Source organism: Panthera leo, chromosome F2 (genome assembly GCF_018350215.1).
Source record: "Panthera leo isolate Ple1 chromosome F2, P.leo_Ple1_pat1.1, whole genome shotgun sequence".
NCBI classification, from domain to species: Eukaryota; Metazoa; Chordata; class Mammalia; order Carnivora; family Felidae; genus Panthera; species Panthera leo.
In genome coordinates this window covers 53,255,637-53,270,965 of record NC_056695.1, presented here as the reverse complement: position 1 = coordinate 53,270,965, position 15,329 = coordinate 53,255,637, and the positions used below count along the sequence as shown (strand labels likewise).

At 38.3% G+C, this 15,329-nt stretch overlaps 1 protein-coding gene across 1 annotated transcript in view; it reads left to right on the top strand.

Moving 5' to 3' along the window:
• EIF3E (eukaryotic translation initiation factor 3 subunit E) overlaps nt 1-15,329 on the top strand; it is a 251,034-nt gene that overhangs the window by 79,582 nt on the left and 156,123 nt on the right. The window contains exon 3 of the mRNA XM_042924339.1: nt 2,963-3,045. The gene's annotated coding sequence lies outside the window, so the exon portion shown is untranslated. The remainder of the gene's footprint in view (nt 1-2,962; nt 3,046-15,329) is intronic.

Sequence of the window (15,329 nt, the reverse complement as noted above, 5' to 3'; positions counted from 1 at the left end):
TTTATTAAAATTCTCTGCAGGGCATATGGATGATTAATAATTGTTGATGACAGAAATTTGGTTTTGGTAAGCTGCACAGTGAAAGATAAATACAACGAGGCTATTTTAACCTCTGTATATTAAGCTTATTAGAGTAAGTCTTCTCCGTAAGATGGTCTGTGTTGAGATTGTGTGTGATTTATGGAAATGTCACCAGTGACCCTGGTTCTGGAAAAATTCTTAAAATCTCTTTTGTTGTTCTCATCATTTGAGTTTCAGTTGTCACCAGGGAAAATCATTTTTGGAAAAAAAACATAATCAAGAGTGGTTAAAATAGCCTTCAAATAAAATAAATATTGGGTAGCTATCTAGGAATAAAAATACAAAGATAACCTTGAGATGGATATTAGAAATAGAAATTTATTTGTAACAAGTTCTGAATGTGGTGCGGAAGAGAAGCAAATGGATAGGGAAACACTGGAATATTGGCTTTTGATTCTTTCCCCACCACTAACATGTCTGGAACATTTGGATAAGCCTTTTAATTCTTTCTACCTTTGTTAAGAGAACAAGTGTTCTACAATTAGTGTCTGTAATACAGCTTGAAAAAAAAATTTAATAAAACAAAAATTTTAACAACCATCTATCTGGCAAGAAATCCAAACAAGTACAAATGTGTTTCTAGTGAGGAACTCATTTTCCCTTTATCCTTCTCAAGTACTCAAATTCACTTGTTTAGAAGCAACTACTACTAGTTGGAAATTATTAAGAAAAGGTCTTAATATTATAAGCCAATCTTTCAAATAGGAGCATTGAAATTTACGACAAATTGCATTTAGTAACCTGTACCATTCACCATGAGGTAATGGTCATTTGTAAAGCTGGAAATTATAGCAAGATCATATAATTCCCACTTCACTCAAGTGATATTTTGGGAAAATTTTTAAAAGGATAAAGGAAAAAAAATCTGAAAATAATGAGAATAATGCTGGAGGTCTGATGATTACTGATTTGTTGAATTTTGCTTTGCCTGGGACTTTGATAGGCAGAACTATAAGATCATGCAGCCCAAACACTCGAGTTGCAGTTTCACAAACCCACATTTTTCCCATCCAATAGTATGGCTGGCAGTTGTCTGGAAGTTGAAAGGAATGATTGCTGGATCAGGGCCTCCTACAAAGTGTTACAGGAATCAGCATGGGGCAAGTCTGTGCTTAGTGTGTGGGGTTAAAATAGAAAAAGAATAGACAACCCCCATGCTTTTCTTCATACCCTCATTTTTCATTCAATTAGGGAAAATTATAAAAACAGTAACAAAAATGAAAACACACATGGTAACAATATCCTAATGTGTTTGAGAAATAATGCAGAAGATGGACTTAACCACCTCAAAAATTTTTGGGAAACTATTCAGGGGTCTAAATGGAAGTCTGGTATTTTGATTACCTAGACAACTTTCCTTCAGTTCTGTTCACATCATCAGCTTCCCTCTCACCTCTATCAGGAATGACTAATACCTCAGTTTTATACTTGTTTCTTAGAGAATGTATAAAAGAGCTTCCCGGAAAAAAAAAAAATGTTAGTGCTGTTGCATTTTTTTGCATCTTTAGTGTGCTTTGTCCTCAGTCTGAAACTGGGTTAAGACACTTAGACTCAAATAACTGGCAGGTCTCTTGATTCTTTTTTAAATTGAAGTGCCTTGGTGGTTGACAATTGAAGAATGATTTACAATTTCTGGAGTCCTTTGTGGGTTTGGTTTTTAAGACAAATTCTTAATATTCAAGCTCCTTGGAAGTTGGAACTTCAATAATAGCTAGTCATTTCTAAATGTGGAATTTGTCCAGTTTTGAGTAAATAACAAACTGATATGTTTTCAAAAATGTAAATTATCACATTCAATTGTCTTGGGAAGCAACAGAGAAGCAGTAGCATTTTCCTCCAAAATGTAAAATAATTTGATATTAGAACATTTAAAACTAAAGAGAGCAGATTTTCCTGTGCAGATGTCAGAGGCCTGATATAGTTCTCATTCACTGTAGTGTGGCCCTACAAGGACACGTAAATCTCCATGTCTTATCAGCTCAAATCTTGAGAATGTGGGACGGAGCTATATTATGTTGTGCATCTTTTCAGAAAAAAAGCTAATGTTATGTTAGCTAAGACTTTCAAAAATAAACTCAAATATTCTGGTATCCCATCAGTATAATAGTTTTGAATTACCCTAGCAATGGGACCAGCCCAACTCTTGACTACTCTTAGCTAATGTGAACACAATACTGCCTGCAACTTTTTGTCTTTCTTAAAACTGGTCAGTAAGCACTGAAGATGTGTGTAAGCTGAAATAACATTTTAATTAATGAGAAGAGGCAACCAGATAGCTAAGAACTTGAAAATTAGTTTGTATTTCATCTGATCTATTCTTATCACCTATAACATTGCTAAATACAGCCTCCACTCATCCTTTCACTGATTGTACAAATAATTATTTAGCACCCTTTACATATGTATTAAGCATGGGGCACCTGGGTGGCTCAGTCAGTTAAGCGTCCAACTCTTGATTTCAGCTCAGGTCATGATCTCACGGTTTGGTTCACGGGTTCCAACCCTGCATCAGTTCTGTACTGACCGTGGGGAGCCTGCTTGGGATCTCCCTCTCTCTCTCTGCTCTTCCCCTGCTCGTGTTCTCTCTCTCTCTCTTTCACTCAAATAGATACACTTAAAAAATTTTAAAGGGAACCAATTAGAATCCCCTTGGGAAAAATGAGTAAATGAAACAGCAACAAAAACCATGGTCTCTGACTTTCAGGAACTCATATTAAGGGAAACAGAAATATAGCTACCTAATAAAAATCCTACACAATATGACTGCCATAATAGAGGTAGGTACAAAATTCTATACAAATGCAGAAAAAGGAAGGACTTGAACTTCCAGACAAGCTAGAAAGAAGTCCCATAAACTGTGTCTCATGTTGGTGTTTTCCAGATGCGAGAAAAGGATGATTCCCTAGAGAGGGCTATGAACAAGAATACAGAGCTGTGAACAGGAATATTTGGGAACAGATATTGGTAAGGATGCTTGGGTCCACTTTACAGAGTAACCTCTATATCATATTAAGAAATTTACTCTATTCGCTATAATTAATGAAGAGTTTTCTGAAGATTTACAAGTAGACGGATGGACATGGTCATATTTGGGTTTATATAAACCACACAAAACTATAAAAAATGAATTCTGGGGAATAAGACCCTAGTGAGGAAGAACAAACAGGAGGCTATTGAGAAGATGGTAACATGAACAAAGACAACTGCAGGAGGTGAGGGATCAAGAGGAAGGGGATAGAAATTAAGTTCCTCAGCCCCATGGCATGACTGTATAGGTTCATCCCTGTGTCATTCCATGCCCCTCCCCCAGCAAACTCTCTCTCTAAACTGTTCCCACATTCTACAGATTTCCCACTTACCTCCTTTAAAACTTATGACATACTTCAGATATACAAAAGCTGTAAGGACTAACCTAATAAACACCTGTGAACCCACTGCCCTGTTTGGAAGCAAAACATGAATACGAATGAAGGCTTCTTTGTGACCCTCCATATTGGCACACGTAGCTTTCATTTATTGACTTTTATTGCTTAGTAATGTTCTATTGTAAAAACAAAGATTTATTTATCCACCTTTTATATATGTCACTTTCTTTTCACATATGGGATTTTTTTTAGGTATAAACATAGAAGCAGAATCCTGTCAGATTGTGCATTTTCAACTTCATTAGATATTGCCACATTGTTCTCAAAACAAAAAAGGAAATTTAATTAAATTTAAAAATCAATAAAACCACTCGGTGTTCCATAATTTCACCAATACTCAATATTGTCAGACTTTTAAACTGTTGGTGGATTGCATCAGTCCTTTTAAGCCACTGAGGATTTTTTGGCTTTTACTTTAAATGAGATGAGAAACCACCAGAGGATTTTGAATAGAAGGACAGTATGATCTGATTAAGGATCATTCTGGCCATGGGGTTGAGACTAGACTAAAGGGACAGAACCAGTTAGACCAGTTAAGTGGCTGTTGCAATAATCTATTCAAAATATGATGGAAGACTAAACTCAAGTGATAGAGGTGGAAGAGTGAAAATTATTAACATGTCTAGACTCTAGATATGTTTAGAAGGTGATATTTTGAAAATAAAAACAATGGATTTGCTATTGAATTGCAGGCAGAGTGTGTGAGAGACTCCCAAGGTTTTGGAACAGTAACTGAAAGAAGTCAGTTGCTGTTTACAAAATATGGGGAGGAATGCAGGAGGAGCAGATCAGGAGAAAAGATCAGGAGTCAGCTTTTGGGCTTGATATGTTTGAGAAGAGTATCAGATACCTAACTGAAAATAGGTTGTCTAGAATGAATATGATAGTTTAGAACTAGGGTATAAATTTTGGAATCGTTATCGTATAGATAGTATCTAAAGTCTTGAGACTGGAAGTGGTCAATCACCAAAACAGTAGTATAGTCAGAGAGGCAAAAAGGTCCATGGACTGAGCCCCATATTTAGTGGGAGTTAAGGAGAAACCAGTAAGGAAAACAGATACGGAGGAAAACCAAGACAGTGGCTGTGCCAGAAGTCAAGATGTGTCCCCTGCTGCTGACAGACTAAGACTATTGAGAACTGAAATTTGATCATTAGATTTAGCAACATGAAAGTCACTACTGATTTCTCAACAGCAATTTTGGTGGAGTGGCAGGGGTGAAAACCCAAGCAAAGGATCTTAAAGAGGACAAAGGAGAGGAATTAATCATTCTTTACATGATTTTTGCTATAAAGGGGAGTAGGGAAACAGGGCTAAAGCTGGATGGTAGATTGGGGTCAAGAGAGGATTTTCGTAATACTGGAACAGTATTAGCATATTTATATGCTTATGGGAATGATGCTAAAAAGAAATGAAGAATTATGATGCAATAGAGAGAAGAGACAAATTCTGGAATGATGTCCTTGAGTAGTTGACGGGAGATGGGACTATTGGATTAGTAAAGAGAGTATAAACACTTCACGAGTTGTGACCAAAAGGAAGGCAGAGTAAATGGGCAAGGATACTGAGGACTGAAAGATGGAAGTGGTAGTGAGAAAGCAAAGAGTTGGTGGTTTCTCTGTGAAATAGGAAGTAAGCATCACCCGAGAGTGTGAAAGAAGGACAAGTGTTAGAAGTTCTAATAGAGAGGGGCACCTGGGTGGCTCAGTCAGTTAAGCATCCAACTTTGGCTCAGGTCATAACCCCATAGTTCATGGGTTTGAGCCTCATGTCAGGCTGTGCTGACAGCTCAGAGCCTGGAGCCTGCTTTGGATTCTGTCTCTCTCTCTCCCTCTGCCCCTCCCTTGCTTGCACTCTGTCTCTCTCTCTGTCTCTCAAAAATAAATAAACATTAAAAAATTTAAAAAAAATGTTCTATGCAAAAGCGATCTAGGAGAAAGAAACTGGGAATTGTTCTTTTTGATTTTAATCTGTCTTGGATCATTTCACTGAACTGGTCTAGTTCTTCCCCAGATTGAGTCCCTTTAAACAAGATCTTGTCATTCTGCTCAAACCCTTCCAATAGCTGTACATCTTGCTCAGAGTATAATTCAAAGTCCCTCATATCTCCTAGCAGGCTCTATACTGCCTGTTCCCATATTGCCTCCTCTAAGTTCACAATTGCTTTTCCCCTCACTCACACCATCAAGGCAGGACAATTGTGTCTTTTGTTCACTACTATATCATCAGCACTTGATGACCAGTGCCTAGCACACAATAGGCACTCTAAATATTTATTCAATAAATGAAGCAACAGCATTTTAAGGATAAATGAAGAAGAATATAAGCAAGGTCATCCAAAGTACAGACTTTCTCTAAATGGGTTGGGTTTGTTGGGATGTACAGGTAATCAAGCCTTTTCTTTTTTCTTTTTTCTTTTTTTTTTTTTTTTTTTTGGTTATAAATTGGGAAAGTCTAGGACCAGACAGGTACTGTGCTGATTTCAACACCACTGAGAGTTGCATATATCTTTCACTCAAAAAACTTAAGAGATGAGAGTTCTGAATACTTTTTGTGCTACAGGTCGAGCTACATAAAGTTGGCAGATCATGTATACTCAGGCATGGGCTAACATCACCTAACCTCATTCAGTGCAACAAACAGTGCCAAAGTGGATAAAACTCTATGAAATGTATTGTTAGTGATGTTGCTGAGTAGTTTTATTTTATTTTATAATGCCCTCATTATAAGACTAACAGCAGAAAATTCTTCATGGAGTCAGAATGAGGAACAGGCTTCCTTTATCATTATTTCATAAACATTGCAAATCATGTTACTGATTCTATTCCTTTCTTTTCCTTGGCTGTTCAGAAATTGAGAGTCAAATGTGTGCCTCCTGTTTTTGTCAAGCACTTTGAGTGGTAGGTTCATGTCTGCTCCTTCCATTATTAAAAATAACCACATAAATAATTAAATACATAAGTGAATCACACATGACTTGGTGATCCAATTCTGAGTACCTGATGTCTAAAAGGAAAAAAGTAATACCAAAAGAAAGGACCACCTCTCCTTCAGGATGTACACACAATTTCTAAAATGCATTCCAAGTGCTAACCTTACTTCTTGCTTCATCTTGTTTATTCTACCATGGTGCTCTCTTAAAACCAATTTGATCCCCCTATTTAATTTTAATTTCATTTTTCCCTGTTACAGAGGTTCTCCATATACAGGAAAGGGATCTGCAGAGGGATCAAAGCTTCTAGGTTTCTGCAAAGGGATCAAAGCTTAGACAGAAGAAAAGGTAAATCAGATACAGCAGCCATATCCCTTTTTCTACATCAACCTTCACGATGACGGTTTTTCCTTGTTCCTCCAGTGACATTTAGGTTTACACTGGACAATAACCAACATCTAAAAATTTCTCTCTTATGAAGAAGACCAAAGCAGGAGGCATCACAATCCCAGACTTTAGCCTCTACTACAAAGCTGTCATCATCAAGACAGCATGGTATTGGCATAAAAACAGACACATAGACCAATGGAATAGAATAGAAACCCCAGAACTAGACCCACAAACGTATGGCCAACTCATCTTTGACAAAGCAGGAAAGAACATCCAATGGAAAAAAGACAGTCTCTTTAACAAATGGTGCTGGGAGAACTGGACAGCAACATGCAGAAGGTTGAAACTAGACCACTTTCTCACACCATTCACAAAAATAAACTCAAAATGGATAAAGGACCTGAATGTGAGACAGGAAACCATCAAAACCTTAGAGGAGAAAGCAGGAAAAGACCTCTCTGACCTCAGCCGTAGCAATCTCTTACTCGGCACATCCCCAAAGGCAAGGGAATTAAAAGCAAAAGTGAATTACTGGGACCTTATGAAGATAAAAAGCTTCTGCACAGCAAAGGAAACAACCAACAAAACTAAAAGGCAACCAACGGAATGGGAAAAGATATTTGCAAATGACACATCGGACAAAGGGCTAGTATCCAAAATCTATAAAGAGCTCATCAAACTCCACACCCGAAAAACAAATAACCCAGTGAAGAAATGGGCAGAAAACATGAATAGACACTTCTCTAAAGAAGACATCCGGATGGCCAACAGGCACATGAAAAGATGTTCAACGTCGCTCCTTATCAGGGAAATACAAATCAAAACCACACTCAGATACCACCTCACGCCAGTCAGAGTGGCCAAAATGAAGAAATCAGGAGACTATAGATGCTGGAGAGGATGTGGAGAAACAGGAACCCTCTTGCACTGTTGGTGGGAATGCAAATTGGTGCAGCCGCTCTGGAAAGCAGTGTGGAGGTTCCTCAGAAAATTAAAAATAGACCTACCCTATGACCCAGCAATAGCACTGCTAGGAATTTATCCAAGGGATACAGGAGTACTGATGCATAGGGGCACCTGTACCCCAATGTTTATAGCGGCACTCTCAACAATAGCCAAATTATGGAAAGAGCCTAAATGTCCATCAACTGATGAATGGATAAAGAAATTGTGGTTTATATACACAATGGAATACTACGTGGCAATGAGAAAAAATGAAATATGGCCTTTTGTAGCAACATGGATGGAACTGGAGAGTGTGATGCTAAGTGAAATAAGCCATACAGAGAAAGACAGATACCATATGGTTTCACTCTTATGTGGATCCTGAGAAACATAACAGAAACCCATGGGGGAGGGGAAGGAAAAAAAAAAAAAAAAAAAAGAGGTTAGAGTGGGAGAGAGCCAAAGCATTAGAGACTGTTAAAAACTGAGAACAAACTGAGGGTTGATGGGGGGTGGGAGGGAGGGCAGGGTGGGAGGGAGGGCAGGGTGGGTGATGGGTATTGAGGAGGGCACCTTTTGGGATGAGCACTGGGTGTTGTATGGAAACGAATTTGACAGTAAATTTCATATATTAAAAAATAAAAAAATAAAAAATAAAAAAAATAAAATAAAAAAAAAAAAAATTTCTCTCTTATGGTGTAGTGGAAGCAGAAAACTTGACCAGACTTTAAATAGCTTATAAAAATAACTGAAAGAGCCTATCCTCCCTCAAACTAGGAAATAAAATGTCACCATGAAACTTTAAACCACAGTTAACACATCATGTTGTCAGTGCCTGGGAGCTAGAAATTATCCAAGTTACTTCCAGTCTTTCCCTTTTATGAAAATTGGTGATATTAGAAGTGCAATAAAACTAATTTTGCCCTGAGGAACAATGCTTGCTTCTCTTGTTGTCATGCTGGAATGATCCACTGGAGAAACAAACCCTGATTAGATCGAGCAGCAATTGATTTCAACCCCATAGGAGGGTTCAGTCTGTCCATACCCTGCTAAGATTGGTGGAAAAGAGCTAAATCGAGCTCTAACTTCAGGAAGCAGCAGAGTCCCCAGAGAAGTCCAAACAGTGGAACTACATAAAACTTCAACCATGCTTAACCTTATGAACATATCATTATCCCCAGAACCACCAGAATGTCCATCTAGATAATTTCAAAGTATTATTTCTAAAGTTGTGGGGATAGAGATCACTAGGTGTGGAATCAAATTATTCATTCTAAATGGAATTTTTAGATTCTCTGAAACACATAGAGAAATACACTGCCAATGAGTTGCAGCTCTCAGGGGTTTATACTGCCTAGATCCAGACACTCTCCCCCAGATTCTCTCCTCAACCCTCATTATTTACCAATCCATTCAGCTAGTTGGCACTTGGGGCATTGCAGAACACTTCCCTTCCTAATTTCTGGGTTTTCCCAAAATGCTGCTGGTATGAAATTGTAAGAAAAGAGAAGAGGCTGAAAGAAAAATCAAAGAATAGATTGTGACTCTGGTCATCATCTTACTAAAATGAGTGTTGAGAGTGGGGAAAATGTGAATTTAAGAATGAAGAAGACTAGAAAAAAAGGAGAAAGAAGAGAACAAGAACCCGAAAGAAGATTGGGTAATCACATCCCTATCTTCTACTACAGACCAAAAGTGGATCTTGTGCGAGGTGGGAAACACCCATTCATCCATGTGCTGTGTCACCACACATCTTCACTTTCCACCCCATTTTGGGGCAAGGCTATCAGGATCAGCAGAATTAAACTGGCATGAGAACACCAGTCCCTACTTTTTCCTGTAATTTTTTATTCTGCTCTTTTTTCTCTTCTTTTATGCACATAGTTAAGTGTTTTAGCTCAGCTTCTGATATACATTTTATCTTTGTGATGCCACTAAGCTGCAGAATATGGTTTTTCTGGAGAGGATTCTCTCAATAAATAGATATTTTTATAATATTCACCTCCCATTTCACCAGGATTATTCTTAGGAACAAGAATCACCTATAGTAAGGTGTATTCTCTGTAATTTGAAAGCTAAAACACCTTTTAGGAGAATTTTAAGAGTGCATCTGTTTGTCAGAAGAACTAATATCTGTCCTTATTTTTTTTCCATCAAGTGGTTTTATTTTTTTAAATATATGAAATGTATTGTCAAATTGGTTTCCATACAACACCCAGTGCTCATCCCAAAAGATTCCCTCTTCAATACCCATCATCCACCCTCCCCTCCCTCCCACCCCCCATCAGCCCTCAGTTTGTTCTCAGTTTTTAAGAGTCTCTTATGCTTTGGCTCTCTCCCATTCTAACCTCTTTTTTTTCCCCCTTCCTCTCCCCCATGGGTTCCTGTTGAGTTTCTCAGGATCCACATAAGAGTGAAAACATATGGTATCTGTCTTTCTCTGTATGGCTTATTTCACTTAGCATAACACTCTCCAGTTCCATCCACGTAGCTACAAAGGGCCATATTTCATTCTTTCTCATTGCCACGTAGTATTCCATTGTGCATATAAACCACAATTTCTTTATCCATTCATCAGTTGATGGACATTTAGGCTCTTTCCATAATTTGGCTATTGTTGAGAGTGCTGCTATAAACATTGGGGTACAAGTGCTCCTATGCATCAGTACTCCTGTATCCCTTGGGTAAATACCTAGCAGTGCTACTGCTGGGTCATAGGGTAGGTCTATTTTTAATTTTTTGAGGAACCTCCACACTGTTTTCCAGAGTGGCTGCACCAGTTTGCATTACCACCAACAGTGCAAGAGGGTTCCCGTTTCTCCACATCCTCTACAGAACCTATAGTCTCCTGATTTGTTCATTTTGGCCACTCTGACTGGCCTGAGGTGATATCTGAGTGTGGTTTTGATTTGTATTTCCCTGATGAGGAGCGACGTTGAGCATATTTTCATGTGCCTGTTGGCCATCCAGATGTCTTCTTTAGAGAAGTGTCTATTCATGTTTTCTGCCCATTTCTTCACTGGGTTATTTGTTTTTTAGGTGTGGAGTTTGGTGAGCTCTTTATATATTTTGGATACTAGCTCTTTGTCCGATATATCATTTGCAAATATCTTTTCCCGTTCCGTTGGTTGCCTTTTAGTTTTGTTGATTGTTTCCTTTGCTGTGCAGAAGCTTTTTATCTTCATGAGGTCCCAGTAATTCATTTTTGCTTTTAATTCCCTTGCCTTTGGGGATGCGTCAAGTAAGAAATTGCTATGGCTGAGGTCAGAGAGGTCTTTTCCTATTTTCTTCTCTAGGGTTTTGATGGTTTCCTGTCTCAGATTCAGGTCCTTTATCCATTTTGAGTTTATTTTTGTGAATGGTGTGAGAAAGTGGTCCAGTTTCATTCTTCTGCATGTTGCTGTCCAGTTCTCCCAGCACCATTTGTTAAAGAGACTGTCTTTTTTCCATTGGATGTTCTTTCCTGCTTTGTCAAAGATTAGTTGGTCATACGTTTGTGGGTCTAGTTCTGGGTTTCTATTCTATTCCATTGGTTTATGTGTCTGTTTTTGTGCCAATACCATGCTGTCTTGATGATGACAGCTTTGTAATAGAGGCTAAAGTCTGGGATTGTGATGCCTCCTGCTTTGGTCTTCTTCAAAATTACTTTGGCTATTCCGGGCCTTTTGTGGTTCCATATGAATTTTAGGATTGCTTGTTCTACTTTCGAGAAGAATGCTAGTGCAATTTTGATTGGGATTGCATTGAATGTGTAGATAGCTTTGGGTAGTATTGACATTTTGACAATATTTATTCTTCCAACCCATGAGCACAGAATATTTTTCCATTTCTTTGTATTTTCTTCAATTTCCTTCATAAGCTTTCTATAGTTTTCAGCATACAGATCTTTTACATCTTCGGTTAGATTTATTCCTAGGTATTTTATGCTTCTGGGTGCAATTGTGAATGGGATCAGTTTCTTTATTTGTCTTTCTGTTGCTTCATTATTAGTGTATAAGAATGCAACTGATTTCTGTACATTGATTTTGTATCCTGCGACTTTGCTGAATTCACGTATCAGTTCTAGCAGACTTTTGGTGGAGTCTATCAGATTTTCCATGTATACTATCATGTCATTTGCAAAAAGTGAAAGTTTAACTTAATCTTTGCCAATTTTGATGCCTTTGATTTCCTTCTGTTGTCTGATTGCTGACGCTAGCACTTCCAACACTATGTTAAACAACAGTGGTGAGAGTGGACATCCCTGTCGTGTTCCTGATCTCAGGGGAAAAGCTCTCAGTTTTTCCCCATTGAGGGTCATGTTAGCTGTGGGCTTTTCACAAATGGCTTTTATGATGTTTAAGTATGTTCCTTCTATCCCGACTTTCTCAAGGGTTTTTATTAAGAAAGGATGCTGAATTTTGTCAAATGCTTTTTCTGCATTGATTGACAGGATTATATGGTTCTTATCTTTTCTTTTATTAATGTGATGTATCACGTTGATTGATTTGCAAACGTTGAACCAGCCCTGCATCCCAGGAATGAATCCCACTTGATCATGGTGAATAATTCTTTTTATAAGCTGTTGAATTCGATTTGCTAGTATCTTATTGAGAATTTTTGCATCCATATTCATCAGGGATATTGGCCTGTAGTTCTCTTTTTTACTGGGTCTCTGTCTGGTTTAGGAATCAAAGTAATACTGGCTTCATAGAATGAGTCTGGAAGTTTTCCTTCCCTTTCTATCTTTTGGAATAGCTTGGGAAGAATAGGTATTATCTCTGGTTTAAATGTCTGGTAGAACTCCCCTGGGAAGCCATCTGGTCCTGGACTCTTATTTGTTGGGAGATTTTTGATAACTGATTGAATTTCTTTGCTGGCTATGGGTCTGTTCAAGCTTTCTATTTCCTCCTGATTGAGTTTTGGAAGCTTGTGGGTGTTTAGGAATTTTTCCATTTATTCCAGAATGTCCAGTTTGTTGACATATAGTTTTTCATAGTATTCCCTGATAATTGCTGGTATTTCTTTTTTTTTAAATTTTTTTTAACATTTATTTATTTTTGAGACAGACAGAGACAGAACATGAACGGGGGGGGGGGGGGGGCAGGGAGAGAGGGAGACACAGAATGGGAAGCAGGCTCCAGGCTCTGAGCCATCAGCCCAGAGCCCGACACGGGGCTCGAACTAACGGACTGCAAGATCGTGACCTGAGCTGAAGTCGGATGCTTAACCAACCGAGCCACCCAGGCGTCCCAGATTGCTTGTATTTCTGAGGGATTGGTTGTAAGAATTTCATTTTCATTCATGATTTTATCTATTTGGGTCATCTCCCTTTTCTTTTTGAGAAGTCTGGCTAGAGGGTTATCAATTTTGTTTATTTTTTCAAAAAACCAACTCTTGGTTTCATTGATCATTTCTACAGTTTTTTTAGATTCTATATTGTTTATTTCTGCTCTGATCTTTATTATTTCTCTTCTTCTGCTGTGTTTAGGGTGTCTTTGCTGTTCTGCTTTTATTTCCTTTAGGTGTGCTGTTAGATTTTGTATTGGGGATTTTTCTTGTTTCTTGAGATAGGCCTGGATTGCAATGTATTTTCCTCTCAGGACTGCCTTTGCTGCATCCCAAAGCGTTTGGATTGTTGTATTTTCATTTTCATTTGTTTCCATATATTTTTAAATTTCTTCTCTAATTACCTGGTTGACCCATTCATTCTTTAGTAGGGTGTTCTTTAACCTCCATGCTTTTGGAGGTTTTCCAGACTTTTTCCTGTGGTTGATTTCAAGCTTCATAGCATTGTGGTCTGAAAGTATGCATGGTATGATCTCAATTCTTATATACTTATGAAGGGCTGTTTTGTGACCCAGTATATGATCTATCTTGGAGAATGTTCCATGTGCACTTGAGAAGAAAGTATATTCTTTTGCTTTGGGATGCAGAGTTCCAAATGTATCTGTCAAGTCCATCTGATCCAATCCATCATTCAGGGCCCTTGTTTCTTTATTGACCGTGTGTCTGGATGATCTATCCATTGTTGTGAGTGGGGTGTTAAAGTCCCCTGCAATGACCACATTCTTATCAATAAGGTTGCTTACGTTTGTGAGTAATTGTTTTATATATTTGGGGCTCCCGTATTCGGTGCATAGACATTTATAATTGTTAGCTCTTCCTGATGGATAGACCCTGTAATTATTATATAATGCCCTTCTTTATCTCTTGTTACAGCCTTTAATTTAAAGTCTAGTTTTGTCTGATATAAGTATGGCTACTCCAGCTCTCTTTTGACTTCCAGTAGCATGATAAATAGTTCTCCATCCCCTCACTTTCAATCTGAAAGTGTCCTCATGTCTAAAATGAGTCTCTTGTAGACAGCAAATAGATGGGTCTTGTTTTTTTATCCATTCTGATACCCTGTGTCTTTTGGTTGGCGCATTTAGTCCATTTACATTTAGTGTTATTATAGAAAGATATGAGTTTAGAGTCATTGTGATGTCTGTAGGTTTCATGCTTGTAACGATGTCTCTGGTACTTTGTCTCACAGGATCCCCCTTAGGATATCTTGTAGGGCTGGTTTAGTGGTGATGAATTCTTTCAGTTTTTGTTTGTTTGGGAAGACCTTTATCTCTCCTTCTATTCTAAATGACAGATTTGCTGGATAAAGGATTCTCGCTGCATATTTTTTTCTGTTCATCACATTGAAGATTTCCTGCCATTCCTTTCTGGCCTGCCAAGTTTCAGTAGAAAGATCCGTCACAAGTCTTATCGCTCTCCTTTTATATGTTAGAGTATGTTTATCCCTTGCTGCTTTCAGAATTTTCTCTTTATCCTTGTATTTTGCCAGTTTCACTATGATATGTCGTGCAGAAGATCGATTCAGGTTACGTCTGAAGGGAGTTCTCTGTGCCTCTTGGATTTCAATGCCTTTTTCCTTCCCCAGTTCAGGGAAGTTCTCAGCTATTATTTCTTCAACTACACCTTCAGCACCTTTCCCTCTCTCTTCCTCCTCTGGAATACCAATTATGCGTAGATTATTTCTCTTTAGTGCATCACTTAGTTCTCTAATTTTCCCCTCATACTCCTTTTTTAATCTCTCTTTTTCTCAGCTTCCTCTTTTTCCATAATTTTATCTTCCAGTTCACCTATTATCTCCTCTGCCTCTTCAGTCCGAGCTGTGGTTGTGTCCATTTTATTTTGCAGCTCCTTTATAGCATTTTTTAGCTCCTCCTGGCTGTTCCTTAGTCCCTTGATCTCTGTAGCAAGAGATTCTCTGCTGTCCTCTGTACTGTTTTCAAGCCCAGCGATTAATTTTATGACTATTATTCTAAATTCACTTTCTGTTATATTGTTTAAATCCTTTTTGATCAGTTCATTAGCTGTTGTTATTTCCTGGAGATTCTTTTGAGGGGAATTCTTCCGTTTCGTCATTTTGGATAGTCCCTGGAGTGGTGCAGAACTGCAGGGCACTTCCCCTGTGCTGTCTTGAATAACTTGCGTTGGTGGGCGCGGCCGCAGTCAGACCTGATGTCTGCCCCCAGCCCACCACTGGGGCCACAGTCAGACTGGTGTGTACCTTCTCTTCG